Consider the following 16,294-nt stretch of genomic DNA (forward strand, 5'->3'; position numbering starts at 1 on the left):
ACTGTCTATGGTTTGAACCATTCCTGTGACACTAGTTATAGATTCCGATGCCTCACTTCAGGTTTACTGTATCCCTTGGACCTTCTTATTGACGATGAAACACAGAAATTGTATCGGAATTAAATACCAAACGCACAAGGCCGACTTAAGTACATGAAGACTGACTCTTCTTACTGACTATGTTTTGAACCATACCTGTGACACTAGTTACAGATTCCGATGCTTCACTTCAGGTTTACTGTATCCCTCTGACCGTATTCACCATAAAACACAGAAATTGCATCGGAAATAAATACAAAAGGCACAATACCGACTGACTCTTCTTACTGTCTATGATTTGAACAATTCCTGTGACACTAGTTATAGATTCCGATGCTTCATTTCAGGTTTATTGTATGCCTCTGACCTTCTTATTGACAATGAAACACAGAATTTGCATCGGAATTAAATACGAAATGCACAGTGCCGACTTAAGTACAAGAAAACTGACTCTTCTTACTGTCTATGCTTTGAACCATTCCTGTGACACAAGTTATAGATTCCGATGCTTCACTTCAGGATTACTGTATCACTCTGACATTCTTATTGACGATGAAAGATAGAAATTGCATCGGAATTAAATACAAAAGGCACAATGCTGACTTAAGTACAACAAAACTGACTCTTGTTACTGACTATGTTTTGAACCATTCATGTGACACTAGTTATAGATTCCTATGCTTCACTTGAGGTTTACATTATCCCTCTGACCTTCTTATTGACGATGAAACTTAGAAATTGCATCGGAATTAAATAGAAAAGGCAGAATGACGAATTAAGTACAAGAAGACTGACTCTTCTTACTATCTACGTTTTGATCCATTCCTGTGACACTAGTTATAGATTCCGATGCTTCACTTCAGGTTTACTGTATCCCTCTGACCTTCTTATTGACGATGAAACACAGAAATTGCCTCGGAATTAAATAGAAAAGGCACAATGCCGACTTAAGTACAAGGAGACTGACTCTTCTTAATGTCTATGTTCTGAACCATTCCTGTGACACTAGTTATAGATTCCGATGCTTCACTGTCGGTTTGGTGTATCCCTTGGACCTTCTTATTGACGATGAACACAGTAATTGCATCGGAATTAAAGAGAAAAGGCACAATGCCGACTTAAGTAGAAGAAGACTGATCTTCTGACTGACTATGTTTTGAACCATTCCTGTGACACTAGTAATAGATTCCGATGCTTCACTTCAGGTTTACTATATCCCTCTGACCTTCTTATTGACGATGAAACACAGAAATTGCACCGGAATTAAATAAAAAAGGCACAATGCCGACTTAAGGACATGAAGACTGACTCTTCTTACTGTCTATGTTTTGAACCATTCCATTGACACTAGTTATAGATTCCGATGCTTCACTCCAGGTTTACTGTATCCCTTTTAATTTCTTATTGACGATGAAACACTGAAATTGCATCGGAATTAAATACAAAAGGCAAAATGCCGGCTTAAGTAAAAGAAGACTGACTCTTCCTACTGTCTATGTTTTGAACATTCCTGTGACACTAGTTATAGATTCCGATAGTTCACTTCAGGTTTACTGTATCCCTCTGACCTTATTCACGATGAAACACAGAAATTGCATCGGAATGAAATACAAAAGGAACTATACCGACTTAAGTACAAGAAGACTGACTCTTCTTAATGTCTATGTTTTGAACCATTCCTGTGACACTAGTTATTGATTCCGATGCTTCACTTCAGGTTTACTGTATCATTTTGAACTTCTTATTTACGGTGAAACACAGAAATTACATCGGAATCAAATACAAAAAGCATAATGCCGACTTAAGTACAAAAAGACTGACTCTTCTTACTGACTATGTTTTGAACCATTCCTGTGCCACTAGTTATAGATTCCATTGCTTCACTTCAGGTTTACTGTATCCCTCTGACCTTATTCACGATGAAACACAGAAATTGCATCGGAATTAAATACAAAAGGCACAATACCGACTGACTCTTCTTACTGTCTATGTTTTGACCAATTCCTGTGTCACTAGTTATAGATTCCGATGCTTCACTTCTGGTTTACTGTATGCCTCTGACCTTCTTATTGACGATGAAACACAGAAATTGCCTCGGAATTAAATAGAAAAGGCACAATGCCGAATTAAGTACAAGAAGACTGACTCATCTTACTGTCTATGTTTGAACCATTCCTGTGACACTAATTACAGATTCCGATGCTTCACTTCTGGTTTGCTGTATCCCTCTGACCTTATTCACGATGAAACACAGAAATTGCATCGGAATTAAATACAAAAGGCACAATACCGACTGACTCCTCTTACTGTCTATGTTTTGAACATTTCCTGTGTCACTAGTTATAGATTCCGATGCTTCACTTCAGGTTTACTGTATGCCTCTGACCTTCTTATTGACGATGAAACACAGAATTTGCATCGGAATTAATTACAAAAGGCACAATGCCGACTTAAGTACCAGATAACTGACTCATCTTACTGTCTATCTTTTGAACCATTCATGTGACACAAGTTATAGATTCCGATGCTTCACTTCATGCTTACTGTATCCCTCGTACATTCTTATTGACGATGAAACATAGAAATTGCATCGGAATTAAATACAAAAGGCACAATGCTGACTTAAGGACAAGAAGACTGACTCTTTTTACTGACTATGTTTTGAACCATTCCTGTGCCACTAGTTATAGATTCCGATGCTTCACTTCAGGTTTACTGGATCCCTCTGACCTTATTCACGATAAAACTCAGAAATTGCATCGGAAATAAATACAAGAGGCACAATTCCGACTGACTCTTTTTACTGTCTATGTTTTGAACAATTCCTGTGACACTAGTTATAGATTCCGATGCTTCACTTCAGGTTTACTGTATGCCTCTGACCTTCTTATTGACGATGAAACACAGAATTTGCATCGGAATGAAATACGAAAGGCACAATGCCGACTTAAGTACGAGATGACTGACTCTTCTTAGTGTCTATGTTTTGAACCATTCCATTGACACTTGTTATAGATTCCGATGCTTCACGCCAGGTTTTCTGTATCCCTTGGACCTTCTTATTGACGATGAAACACTGAAATTGCATCGGAATTAAATATAAAAGGCACAACGCCGACTTAAGGGCAAGAAGACTGACTCTTCTTACTGACTATGTTTTGAACCATTCCTGTGCCACTAGTTATAGATTCCGATGATTCACTTCAGGTTTACTGGATCCCTCTGACCTTATTCACGATAAAACACAGAAATTGCATCGGAAATAAATACAAAAGGCACAATTCCGACTGACTCTTTTTACTGTCTATGTTTTGAACAATTCCTCTGACACTAGTTATAGATTCCGATGCTTCACTTCAGGTTTACTGTATGCCTCTGACCTTCTTATTGACGATGAAACACAGAATTTGCATCGGAATGAAATACGAAAGGCACAATGCCGACTTAAGTACAAGAAAACTGACTCTTCATACTGTCTATGTTTTGAACCATTCCTGTGACACAAGTTATAGATTCCGATGCTTCACTTCAGGTTTACTGTATCCCTCTGACATTCTTATTGAGGATGAAACATTGAAATTACATCGGAATTAAATACAAAAGGCACAATGCTGACTTAAGTAGAACAAAACTAACTCTTGTTACATTCTATGTTTTGAACCATTCATGTGACACTAGTTATAGATTCCAATGCTTCACTTGAGGTTTACATTATCCCTCTGACCTTCTTATTGACGATGAAACTTAGAAATTGCATCGGAATTAAATAGAAAAGGCAGAATGCCGAATTAACTACAAGAAGACTGACTCTTCTTACTGTCTACGTTTTTAACCATTCCTGTGACACTAGTTATAGATTCCGATGCTTCACTTCAGGTTTACTGTATCCCTCTGAATTTCTTATTGACGATGAAACACAGAAATTGCCTCGGAATTAAATACAAAAAGCACAATGCCGACTTAAGTATAAGAAGACTGACTTTTCTTACTGACTATGTTTTGAACAATTCCTGTGACACTAGTTATTGATTCCGATGCTTCAGTTCCAGTTTACTGTATGCCTCTGACCTTCATATTGACGATGAAACACAGAAATTGCATCGGAATTAAATACAAAAGGCACACTGCCGACAAAAGTACATGAAGACTGACACTTCTTACTGACTATGTTTTGAACCATTCCTGTGATACTAGTTATAGATTCCGATGCTGCACTCCATGTTTACTGTATCCCTTGGACCTTCATATTGACGATGAAACACAGTAATTGCATCGAAATTAAATACAAAAGGCACAATGCCGACATAAGGTTAAAAAGACTGACTCTTCTAACTGACTATGTTTTGAACCATTCCTGTGACGATAGTTATAGATTCCGATGCTTCACTTCAGGTTCACTGTATCCCTCTGACCTTCTTATTGACGATGAAACACAGAAATTGCATCGTAATTAAATACAAAAGGCACAATGCCGACTTAAGTACAAGAAGACTGTAACTTCTTACTGTCTATGTTTTCAACCATTCCTGTGACACTAGTTATAGATTCCGATGCTTCACTTCAGGTTTACTGTAAGCCTTGGACCTTCTTATTGACGATGAAACACAGAAATTACATCGGAATTTAATACAAAAGGCACAATGCCGACTTAAGGACACGAAGACTGACTCTTCTTACTGACTATGTTTTGAACCATTCCTGTGCAACTAGTTATAGATTCCGATGCTTCACTTCTGGTTTACTGTATCCCTCTGACCTTCTTATTGACGATGAAACACAGAACTTGCACCAGAATTAAATACAAAAGGCACAATGCCGACTTAAGTACATGAAGACCGACTCTTCTTACTGACTATGTTTAGAACCATTTCTGTGACACTAGTTATAGATTCCGATGCTTCAGTTCAGGGTTACTGTATCCTTTGGACCTTCTTATTGGCATGAAACACAGAAATTGCATCGGAATTAAGTAGAAAAGGCACAATGCCGACTTAAGTACAAGAAGAATGTATCTTCTTACTGTCTATGTTTTGAACCATTCCTGTGACACTAATTATAGATTCCGATGCTTCACTCCAGGTTAACTGTATCCCTTGGACCATCTTATTGGCGATGAAACACAGAAATTGCATCGGTATTATATACAAAAGGCACAATGCCGACTTAAGGACAAGAAGAGTGACTCTTCTTACTGACTATGTTTTGAACCATTCCTGTGGCACTAGTTATAGATTGCGATGATTAACTTCAGGTTTACTGTATCCCTCTGACCTTCTAATTGACGATGAAACACAGAATTTGCACCGGAACTAAATACAAAAGGCTCAATGCCGAACTAAGTACAAGAAGACTGACTCTACGTACTGTCTATTTTTTGAACCATTCCATTGACACTAGTTATGGATTCCGATGCTTCACTCCAGGTTTACTGTATCCCTTGGACTTTCTTATTGACGATGAAACACAGAAATTGCATCGGAATTAAATACAAGTGGCACAATGCCGACTTATGTAGAAGAAGACTGTCTCTTCCTACTGTCTATGTTTTGAACCATTCCTGTGACACTAGTTATAGATTCCGATTCCTCACGTCAGGTTTACTGTATCCCTTGGACCTTCTTATTGACGATGAAACACAGAAATTGCATCGGAATTAAATACAAAACGCGCAAGGCCGACTTAAGTACATGAAGACTGACTCTTCTTACTGACTATGTTTTGAACCATACCTGTGACACTAGTTACAGATTCCGATGCTTCACTTCAGGTTTACTGTATCCCTTGAACCTTCTTATTGACGATGAAACACAGAAATTGCATCGGAATTAAATACAAAACGCGCAAGGCCGACTTAAGTACATGAAGACTGACTCTTCTTACTGACTATGTTTTGAACCATACCTGTGACACTAGTTACAGATTCCGATGCTTGACTTCAGGTTTACTGTATCCCTTGGGCCTTCTTATTGACGATGAAACACAGAAACTGCATCGGAATTTAATACAAAAGGCACAATGCCGACTCAAGTACAAGGAGACTGACTCTCTTACTGTCTATGCTTTAAACCATTCCAGTGACACTAGTTATAGTTTCCGATGCTTCACTGCAGGTTTACTGTATCCCTCTGACCTTCTTATTGACGATGAAACACAGAAATTGCATCGGAATTAAATACAAAAGGCAAAATGCCGGCTTAAGTACAAGACGACTGACTCTTCTTACTGTCTATGTTTTGAACCATTCCTGTGACCCTAGTTATAGATTCCGATGCTTCACATCAGAATTACTGTATGCCTCTGACCTTATTCACGATGAAACACAGAAATTGCATCCGAATGAAATACAAAAGGAACAATACCGACTTATGTACAAGAAGACTGACTCTTCTTAATGTCTATGTCTTGAACCATTCCTGTGACACTAGTTATTGATTCCGATGCTTCACTTCAGATTTACTGTATCATTTTGAACTTCTTATTGGCGATGAAACACAGATATTACATCGGAATCAAATACAAAAAGCATAATGCCGACTTAAGTACAAAAAGTCTGCCTCTTCTTACTGACTATGTTTTGAACCATTCCTGTGCCACTAGTTATAGATTCTGATGCTTCACTTCAGGTTTACTGTATCCCTCTGACCTTATTCACGATAAAACACAGAAATTGCATCGGAAATAAATACAAAAGGCACAATACCGACTGACTCTTCTTACTGTCTATGTTTTGAACAATTCCTGTGACACTAGTTATAGATTCCGATGCTTCACTTCAGGTTTACTGTATGCCTCTGACCTTCTTATTGACGATGAAACACAGAATTTGCATCGGAATTAAATACGAAAGGCACAATGCCGACTTAAGTACAAGAAAACTGACTCTTCTTACTGTCTATGCTTTGAACCATTCCTGTGACACAAGTTATAGATTCCGATGCTTCACTTCAGGATTACTGTATCCCTCTGACATTCTTATTGACGATGAAAGATAGAAATTGCATCGGAATTAAATACAAAAGGCACAATGCTGACTTAAGTACAACAAAACTGACTCTTGTTACTGTCTATGTTTTGAACTATTAATGTGACACTAGTTATAGATTCCGATGCTTCACTTGAGGTTTACATTATCCCTCTGACCTTCTTATTGACGATGAAACTTAGAAATTGCATCGGAATTAAATAGAAAAGGCCGAATGCCGAATTAAGTACAAGAAGACTGACTCTTCTTACTGTCTACGTTTTGATCCATTCCTGTGACACTAGTTATAGATTCCGATGCTTTACTTCAGGTTTACTGTATCCCTCTGACCTTCTTATTGACGATGAAACACAGAAATTGCCTCGGAATTAAATACAAAAAGCACAATGCCGACTTAAGTACAAGAAGACTGACTTTTCTTACTGACTATGTTTTGAACAATTCCTGTGACACTAGGCATAGATTCCGATGCTTCACTTCAGGTTTACTGTATGCCCCTGACCTTCTTATTGACGATGAAACACAGAATTTGCATCGGAATTAAATACAAAAGGCACAATGCCGACTTAAGGACAAGAAGACTGACTCTTCTTACTGACTATGTTTTGAACCATTCCTGTGACACTAGTAATAGACTCCGATGCTTCACTTCAGGTTTACTATATCCCTCTGACCTTCTTATTGACGATGAAACACAGAAATTGCATCGGAATTAATTACAAAAGGCACAATGCCGACTTAAGTACCAGATAACTGACTCATCTTACTGTCTATCTTTTGAACCATTCATGTGACACAAGTTATAGATTCCGATGCTTCACTTCATGTTTACTGTATCCCTCGTACATTCTTATTGACGATGAAACATAGAAATTGCATCGGAATTAAATACAAAAGGCACAATGCTGACTTAAGGACAAGAAGACTGACTCTTCTTACTGACTATGTTTTGAACCATTCCTGTGACACTATTTAGTGATTCCGATGCTTCACTCCAGGTTTACTGTATCCCTCTGACCTTCTTATTGACGATGAAACACAGAAATTGCATCGGAATTAAATACGAAAGGCAGAATGCCGACTTAAGTACAAGATGACTGACTCTTCTTAGTGTCTATTTTTTGAACCATTCCATTGACACTTGTTATAGATTCCGATGCTTCACGCCAGGTTTTCTGTATCCCTTGGACCTTCTTATTGACCATGAAACACTGAAATTGCATCGGAATTAAATACAAAAGGCACAACGCCGACTTAAGTACAAGAAGACTGACTCTTCTTACTGACTATGTTTTGAACCATTCCTGTGCCACTAGTTATAGATTCCGATGCTTCACTTCAGGTTTACTGGATCCCTCTGACCTTATTCACGATAAAACACAGAAATTGCATCGGAAATAAATACAAAAGGCACAATTCCGACTGACTCTTCTTACTGTCTATGTTTTGAACAATTCCTGTCACACTAGTTATAGATTCCGATGCTTCACTTCAGGTTTACTGTATGCCTCTGACCTTCTTATTGACGATGAAACACAGAATTTGCATCGGAATTAAATACGAAAGGCACAATGCCGACTTAAGTACAAGAAAACTGACTCTTCTTACTGTCTATGTTTTGAACCATTCCTGTGACACAAGTTATAGATTCCGATGCTTCACTTCAGGTTTACTGTATCCCTCTGACATTCTCATTGAGGATGAAACATTGAAATTGCATCGGAATTAAATACAAAAGGCACAATGCTGACTTAAGAACAACAAAACTGACTCTTGTTACAGTCTATGTTTTGAACCATTCATGTGACACTAGTTATAGATTCCGATGCTTCACTTGAGGTTTACATTATCCCTCTGACCTTCTTATAGACGATGAAACTTAGAAATTGCATCGGAATTAAATAGAAAAGGCAGAATGCCGAATTAAGTACAAGAAGACTGACTCTTCTTACTGTCTACGTTTTGAACCATTCCTGTGACACTAGTTATAGATTTCGATGCTTCACTTCAGGTTTACTGTATCCCTCTGACCTTCTTATTGACGATAAAACACAGAAATTGCCTCGGAATTAAATACAAAAAGCACAATGCCGACTTAAGTATAAGAAGACTGACTTTTCTTACTGACTATGTTTTGAACAATTCCTGTGACACTAGTTATAGATTCCGATGCTTCACTTCAGGTTTACTGTATGCCTCTGACCTTCTTATTGACGATGAAACACAGAATTTGCATCGGAATTAAATACAAAAGGCACAATGCCGACTTAAGGACAAGAAGACTGACTCCTCTTACTGACTATGTTTTGAACCATTCCTGTGACACTAGTAATAGATTCCGATGCTTCACTTCAGGTTTACTATATCTTTCTGACCCTCTTATTGACGATGAAACACAGAAATTGCACCGGAATTAAATAAAAAAGGCACAATGCCGACTTAAGGACATGAAGACTGACTCTTCTTACTGTCTATGTTTTGAACCATTCCATTGACACTAGTTATAGATTCCGATGCTTCACTCCAGGTTTACTGTATCCCTTTTAAAATCTTATTGACGATGAAACACTGAAATTGCATCGGAATTAAATACAAAAGGCAAAATGCCGGCTTAAGTAAAAGAAGACTGACTCTTCCAACTGTCTATGTTTTGAACCATTCCTGTGACACTAGTTATAGATTCCGATGCTTCACTTCAGGTTTACTGTATCCCTCTGACCTTATTCACGATGAAACACAGAAATTGCATCGGAATGGAATACAAAAGGAACAATACCGACTTAAGTACAAGAAGACTAAATCTTCTTAATGTCTATGTTTTGAACCATTCCTGTGACACTAGTTATTGATCCCGATGCTTCACTTCAGGTTTACTGTATCATTTTGAACTTCTTATTGACGGTGAAACACAGAAATTACATCGGAATCAAATACAGAAAGCATAATGCCGACTTAAGTACAAAAAGACTGACTCTTCTTACTGACAATGTTTTGAACCATTCCTGTGCCACTAGTTATAGATTCCGATGCTTCACTTGAGGTTTACTGTATCCCTCTGACCTCATTCACGATGAAACACAGATATTGCATCGGAATTAAATACAAAAGGCAGAATGCCGAATTAAGTACAAGAAGACTGACTCTTCTTACTGTCTACGTTTTGAACCATACCTGTGACACTAGTTATAGATTCCGATGCTTCACTTCAGGTTTACTGTATGCCTCTGACCTTCTTATTGACGATGAAACACAGAATTTGCATCGGAATTAATTACAAAAGGCACAATGCCGACTTGAGTACCAGAAAACTGACTCTTCTTACTGTCTATCTTTTGAACCATTCATGTGACACAAGTTATAGATTCCGATGCTTCACTTCATGTTTACTGTATCCCTCGTACATTCTTATTGACGATGAAACATAGAAATTGCATCGGAATTAAATACAAAAGGCACAATGCTGAAATAAGTACAATAAAACTGACTCTTCTTACTGTCTGTGTTTTGAACCATTCATGTGACACTAGTTATAGATTCCGACGCTTCACTTGAGGTTTACATTATGCCTCTGAACTTCTTATTGACGATGAAACACAGAAATTGCATCGGAATTAAATAGAAAAGGCAGAATGCCGACTTAAGTACAAAATGACTGACTCTTCTTAGTGTCTACGTTTTGAACCATTCCATTGACACTTGTTATAGATTCCGATGCTTCACGCCAGGTTTTCTGTATCCCTTGGACCTTCTTATTGACGATGAAACACTAAAATTGCATCGGAATTACATACAAAAGGCACAATGCCAACTTAAGGAAAAGAAGACTGACTCATCTTACTGACTATGTTTTGAACCATTCCTGTGACACTAGTTATTGATTACGATGTTTCACTTCAGGTTAACTGTATCATTTTGAACTTCGTATTGACGATGAAACACAGAAATTACATCGGAATCAAATACAAAAAGCATAATGCCGACTTAATTACAAAAAGACTGACTCTTCTTACTGACTATCTTTTGAACTATTCCTGTGCCACTAGTTATAAATTCCGATGCTTCACTTCAGGTTTACTGTATCCCTCTGACCTTATTCACGATGAACACAGAAATTGCATCGGAATTAAATACAAAAGGCACAATACCGACTGACTCTTCTTACTGTCTATGTTTTGAACAATTCCTGCGACACTAGTTATAGATTCCCATGCTTCACTTCAGGTTTACTGTATCCCTCTGACATTCTTATTGACGATGAAACATAGAAATTGCATCGGAAATAAATACAAAAGACACAATGCATACTTAAGAACAAGAAAACTGACTCTTCTTACTGTCTATGTTTTGAACCATTCATGTGACACTAGTTATAGATTCCGACGCTTCACTTGAGGTTTACATTATCCCTCTGACCTTCTTATTGACGATGGAACACAGAAATTGCATCGGAATTAAATAGAAAAGGCACAATTCCGAATTAAGTACAAGAAGCCTGACTCTTCTTACTGTCTATGTTTTGAACCATTCCTGTGACACTAGTTATAAATTCCGATGCTTGACTTCAGATTTACTGTATCCCTTGGACCTTCTTATTGACGATGAAACACTGAACTTGCATCGGAATTAAATACAAAAGGCACAATGCCGACTTAAGGAAAAGAAGACTGACTCATCCTACTGACTATGATTTGAACCATTCCTGTGACACTAGTTATTGATTACGATGTCTCACTTCAGGTTAACTGTATCATTTTGAACTTCTTATTGACGATGAAACACAGAAATTACATCGGAATCAAATACAAAAAGCATAATGCCGACTTAAGTACAAAAAGACTGACTCTTCTTACTGACTATCTTTTGAACTATTCCTGTTCCACTAGTTATAGATTCCGATGCTTCACTTCAGGTTTACTGTATTCCTCTGACTTTCGTATTGACGATGAAACACAGAAGTTGCACCTGTATTAAATACAAAAGGCACAATGCTCACTTAAGGACAAGAAGACTGGCTCTTCTTACTGACTATGTTTTGAACCATTATGTGACACTAGTTATCGATTCCGATGCTTCACTTCAGGTTTACTGTATCCCTCTGACCTTCTTATTGACGATGAAACACAGAAATTGCATCGGAATTAAACACAAAAGGCACAATTCCGACTGAAGTACAAGAAGACTGACTCTTCTTACTGACTATGCTTTGAACCATTTCTGTGACACTAGTTATAGATTCCGATGCTTCACTTCAGGGTTACTGTATCCCTCTGACCTTCTTATTGACGATGAAACACAGAAATTGCATCGGAATTAATTACAAAAGGCAGAATGCCGACTTAAGTACAAGATGACTGACTGTTCTTACTGTCTATGTTTTGAACCATTCCATTGACACTTGTTATAGATTCCAATGCTTCACGCCAGGTTTACTGAATCCCTTGGACCTTCTTATTGACGATGAAACACTGAAATTGCATCGGAATTAAACACAAAAGGCACAATGCCGACTTAAGGAGAAGAAGCCTGACCCTTCTTACTGACTATGTTTTGAACCATTACTGTGATACTAGTTTTCGATTCCGATGCTTCACATCAGGTTTACTGTATCCCTCTGACCTTCTTATTGACGATGAAACACAAAAATTGCATCGGAATTAAATACAAAAGGCTGAATGCCGACTTAAGTACAAGATGACTGACTCTTCTTAGTGTCTATGTTTTGAACCATTCCATTGACACTTGTTATAGATTCCGATGCTTCACGCCAGGTTTTCTGTATCACTTGGACCTTCTTATTGACGATGAAACACTGAAATTGCATCGGAATTAAATACAAAAGGCACAATGCCGACTTGAGGACAAGAAGACTGATTCTTCTTACTGACTATGTTTTGAACCAATCCCGTGACACTAGTTATTGATTCCGATGCTTCACTTCAGGTTAACTGTATCATTTTGAACTTCTTATTGACGATGAAACACAGAAATTACATCGGAATCAAATACAAAAAGCATAATGCCGACTTAAGTACAAAAAGACTGACTCTTCTTACTGACTATCTTTTGAACCATTCCTGTGCCACTAGTTATAGATTCCGATGCTTCACATCAGGTTTACTGTATCCCTCTGACATTCTTATTGACGATGAAACATAGAAATTGCATCGGAAATAAGTACAAAAGGCACAATGCTGACTTAAGTACAAGAAAACTGACTCTTCTTACTGTCTATGTTTTGAACCATTCATGTGACACTAGTTATAGATTCCGACGCTTCTCTTGAGGTTTACATTATCCCTCTGACCTTCTTATTGACGATGAAACACAGAAATTGCATCGGAATTAAATAGAAAAGGCACAATGCCGAATTAAGTACAAGAAGGCTGACTCTTCTTACTGTCTATGTTTTGAACCATTCCTGTGACACTAGTTACAAATTCCGATGCTTGACTTCAGGTTTACTGTATCCCTTGGACCTTCTTATTGACGATGAAACACAGAAATTGCATCGGAATTTAATACAAAAGGGACAATGCCGACTCAAGTACAGGAATACTGACTCTTCTTACTGGCTAAGCTTTGAACCATTCCTGTGACACTAGTTATAGATTCCGATGCTTCACTTCAGGTTTACTGTATCCCTCTGACCTTCCTTGTTGTTGTTGTTGTGGTCTTCAGTCCTGAGACTGGTTTGATGCAGCTCTCCATGCTACTCTATCCTGTGCAAGCTTTTTCATCTCCCAGTACCTACTGCAACCTACATCCTTCTGAATCTGCTTAGTGTATTCATCTCTTGGTCTCCCTCTACGATTTTTACCCTCCACGCTGCCCTCCAATACTAAATTGGTGATCCCTTGATGCCTCAGAACATGTCCTACCAACCGATCCCTTCTTCTGGTCAAGTTGTGCCACAAACTTCTCTTCTCCCCAATCCTATTCAATACTTCCTCATTAGTTATATGATCTACCCATCTAATCTTCAGCATTCTTCTGTAGCACCACATTTCGAAAGCTTCTACTCTCTTCTTGTCCAAACTATTTATCGTCCATGTTTCACTTCCATACATGGCTACACTCCATACGAATACTTTCAGAAATGACTTCCTGACGCTTAAATCAATACTGGATGTTAACAAATCTCTCTTCTTCAGAAACGCTTTCCTTGCCATTGCCAGCCTACATTTCATATCCTCTCTACTTCGACCATCATCAGTTATTTTGCTCCCCAAATAGCAAAACTCCTTTACTACTTTAAGTGCCTCATTTCCTAATCTAATTCCCTCAGCATCACCCGACTTAATTAGACTACATTCCATTATCCTTGTTTTGCTTTTGTTGATGTTCATCTTATATCCTCCTTTCAAGACACTGTCCATTCCATTCAACTGCTCTTCCAAGTCCTTTGCTGTCTCTGACAGAATTACAATGTCATCAGCGAATCTCAAAGTTTTTATTTCTTCTCCATGAATTTTAATACCTACTCCGAATTTTTCTTTTGTTTCCTTTACTGCTTGCTCAATATACAGATTGAACAACATCGGGGAGAGGCTACAACCCTGTCTTACTCCCTTCCCAACCATTGCTTCCCTTTCATGTCCCTCGACTCTTATAACTGCCATCTGGTTTCTGTACAAATTGTAAATAGCCTTTCGCTCCCTGTATTTTACCCCTGCCACCTTTAGAATTTGAAAGAGAGTATTCCAGTCAACATTGTCAAAAGCTTTCTCTAAGTCTACAAATGCTAGAAACGTAGGTTTGCCTTTCCTTAATCTTTCTTCTAAGATAAGTCGTAAGGTCAGTATTGCCTCACGTGTTCCAGTGTTTCTACGGAATCCAAACTGATCTTCCCCGAGGTTGGCTTCTACTAGTTTTTCCATTCGTCTGTAAAGAATTCGCGTTAGTATTTTGCAGCTGTGACTTATTAAACTGATAGTTCGGTAATTTTCACATCTGTCAACACCTGCTTTCTTTGGGATTGGAATTATTATATTCTTCTTGAAGTCTGAGGGTATTTCGCCTGTTTCATACATCTTGCTCACCAGATGGTAGAGTCTTGTCAGGACTGGCTCTCCCACGGCCGTCAGTAGTTCCAATGGAATATTGTCTACTCCGGGGGCCTTGTTTCGACTCAGGTCTTTCAGTGCTCTGTCAAACTCTTCACGCAGTATCATGTCTCCCATTTCATCTTCATCTACATCCTCTTCCATTTCCATAATATTGTCCTCAAGTACATCGCCCTTGTATAGACCCTCTATATACTCCTTCCACCTTTCTGCTTTCCCTTCTTTGCTTAGAACTGGGTTTCCATCTGAGCTCTTGATATTCATGCAAGTGGTTCTCTTATCTCCAAAGGTCTCTTTAATTTTCCTGTAGGCGGTATCTATCTTACCCCTAGTGAGATAGGCCTCTACATCCTTACATTTGTCCTCTAACCATCCCTGCTTAGCCATTTTGCACTTCCTGTCGATCTCATTTTTGAGACGTTTGTATTCCTTTTTGCCTGTTTCACTTACTGCATTTTTATATTTTCTCCTTTCATCAAATAAATTCAATATTTCTTCTGTTACCCAAGGATTTCTACTAGCCCTCGTCTTTTTACCTACTTGATCCTCTGCTGCCTTCACTACTTCATCCCTCAAAGCTACCCATTCTTCTTCTACTGTATTTATTTCCCCCATTCCTGTCAATTGTTCCCTTATGCTCTCCCTGAATCTCTGTACAACCTCTGGTTCTTTTAGTTTATCCAGGTCCCATCTCCTTAAATTCCCACCTTTTTGCAGTTTCTTCAGTTTTAATCTACAGGTCATAACCAATAGATTGTGGTCAGAGTCCACATCTGCCCCTGGAAATGTCTTACAATTTAAAACCTGGTTCCTAAATCTCTGTCTTACCATTATATAATCTAACTGAAACCTTTTAGTATCTCCAGGGTTCTTCCATGTATACAACCTTCTTTCATGATTCTTAAACCAAGTGTTAGTTATGATTATGTCGTGCTCTGTGCAAAATTCGACCAGGCGGCTTCCTCTTTCATTTCTGTCCCCCAATCCATATTCACCTACTATGTTTCCTTCTCTCCCTTTTCCTACACTCGAATTCCAGTCACCCATGACTATTAAATTTTCGTCTCCCTTCACAATCTGAATAATTTCTTTTATTTCATCATACATTTCTTCAATTTCTTCGTCATCTGCAGAGCTAGTTGGCATATAAACTTGTACTACTGTAGTAGGCGTGGGCTTCGTATCTATCTTGGCCACAATAATGCGTTCA

This window comes from Schistocerca serialis, chromosome 9 (genome assembly GCF_023864345.2).
Source record: "Schistocerca serialis cubense isolate TAMUIC-IGC-003099 chromosome 9, iqSchSeri2.2, whole genome shotgun sequence".
In the NCBI taxonomy this organism is placed as follows: domain Eukaryota; kingdom Metazoa; phylum Arthropoda; class Insecta; order Orthoptera; family Acrididae; genus Schistocerca; species Schistocerca serialis.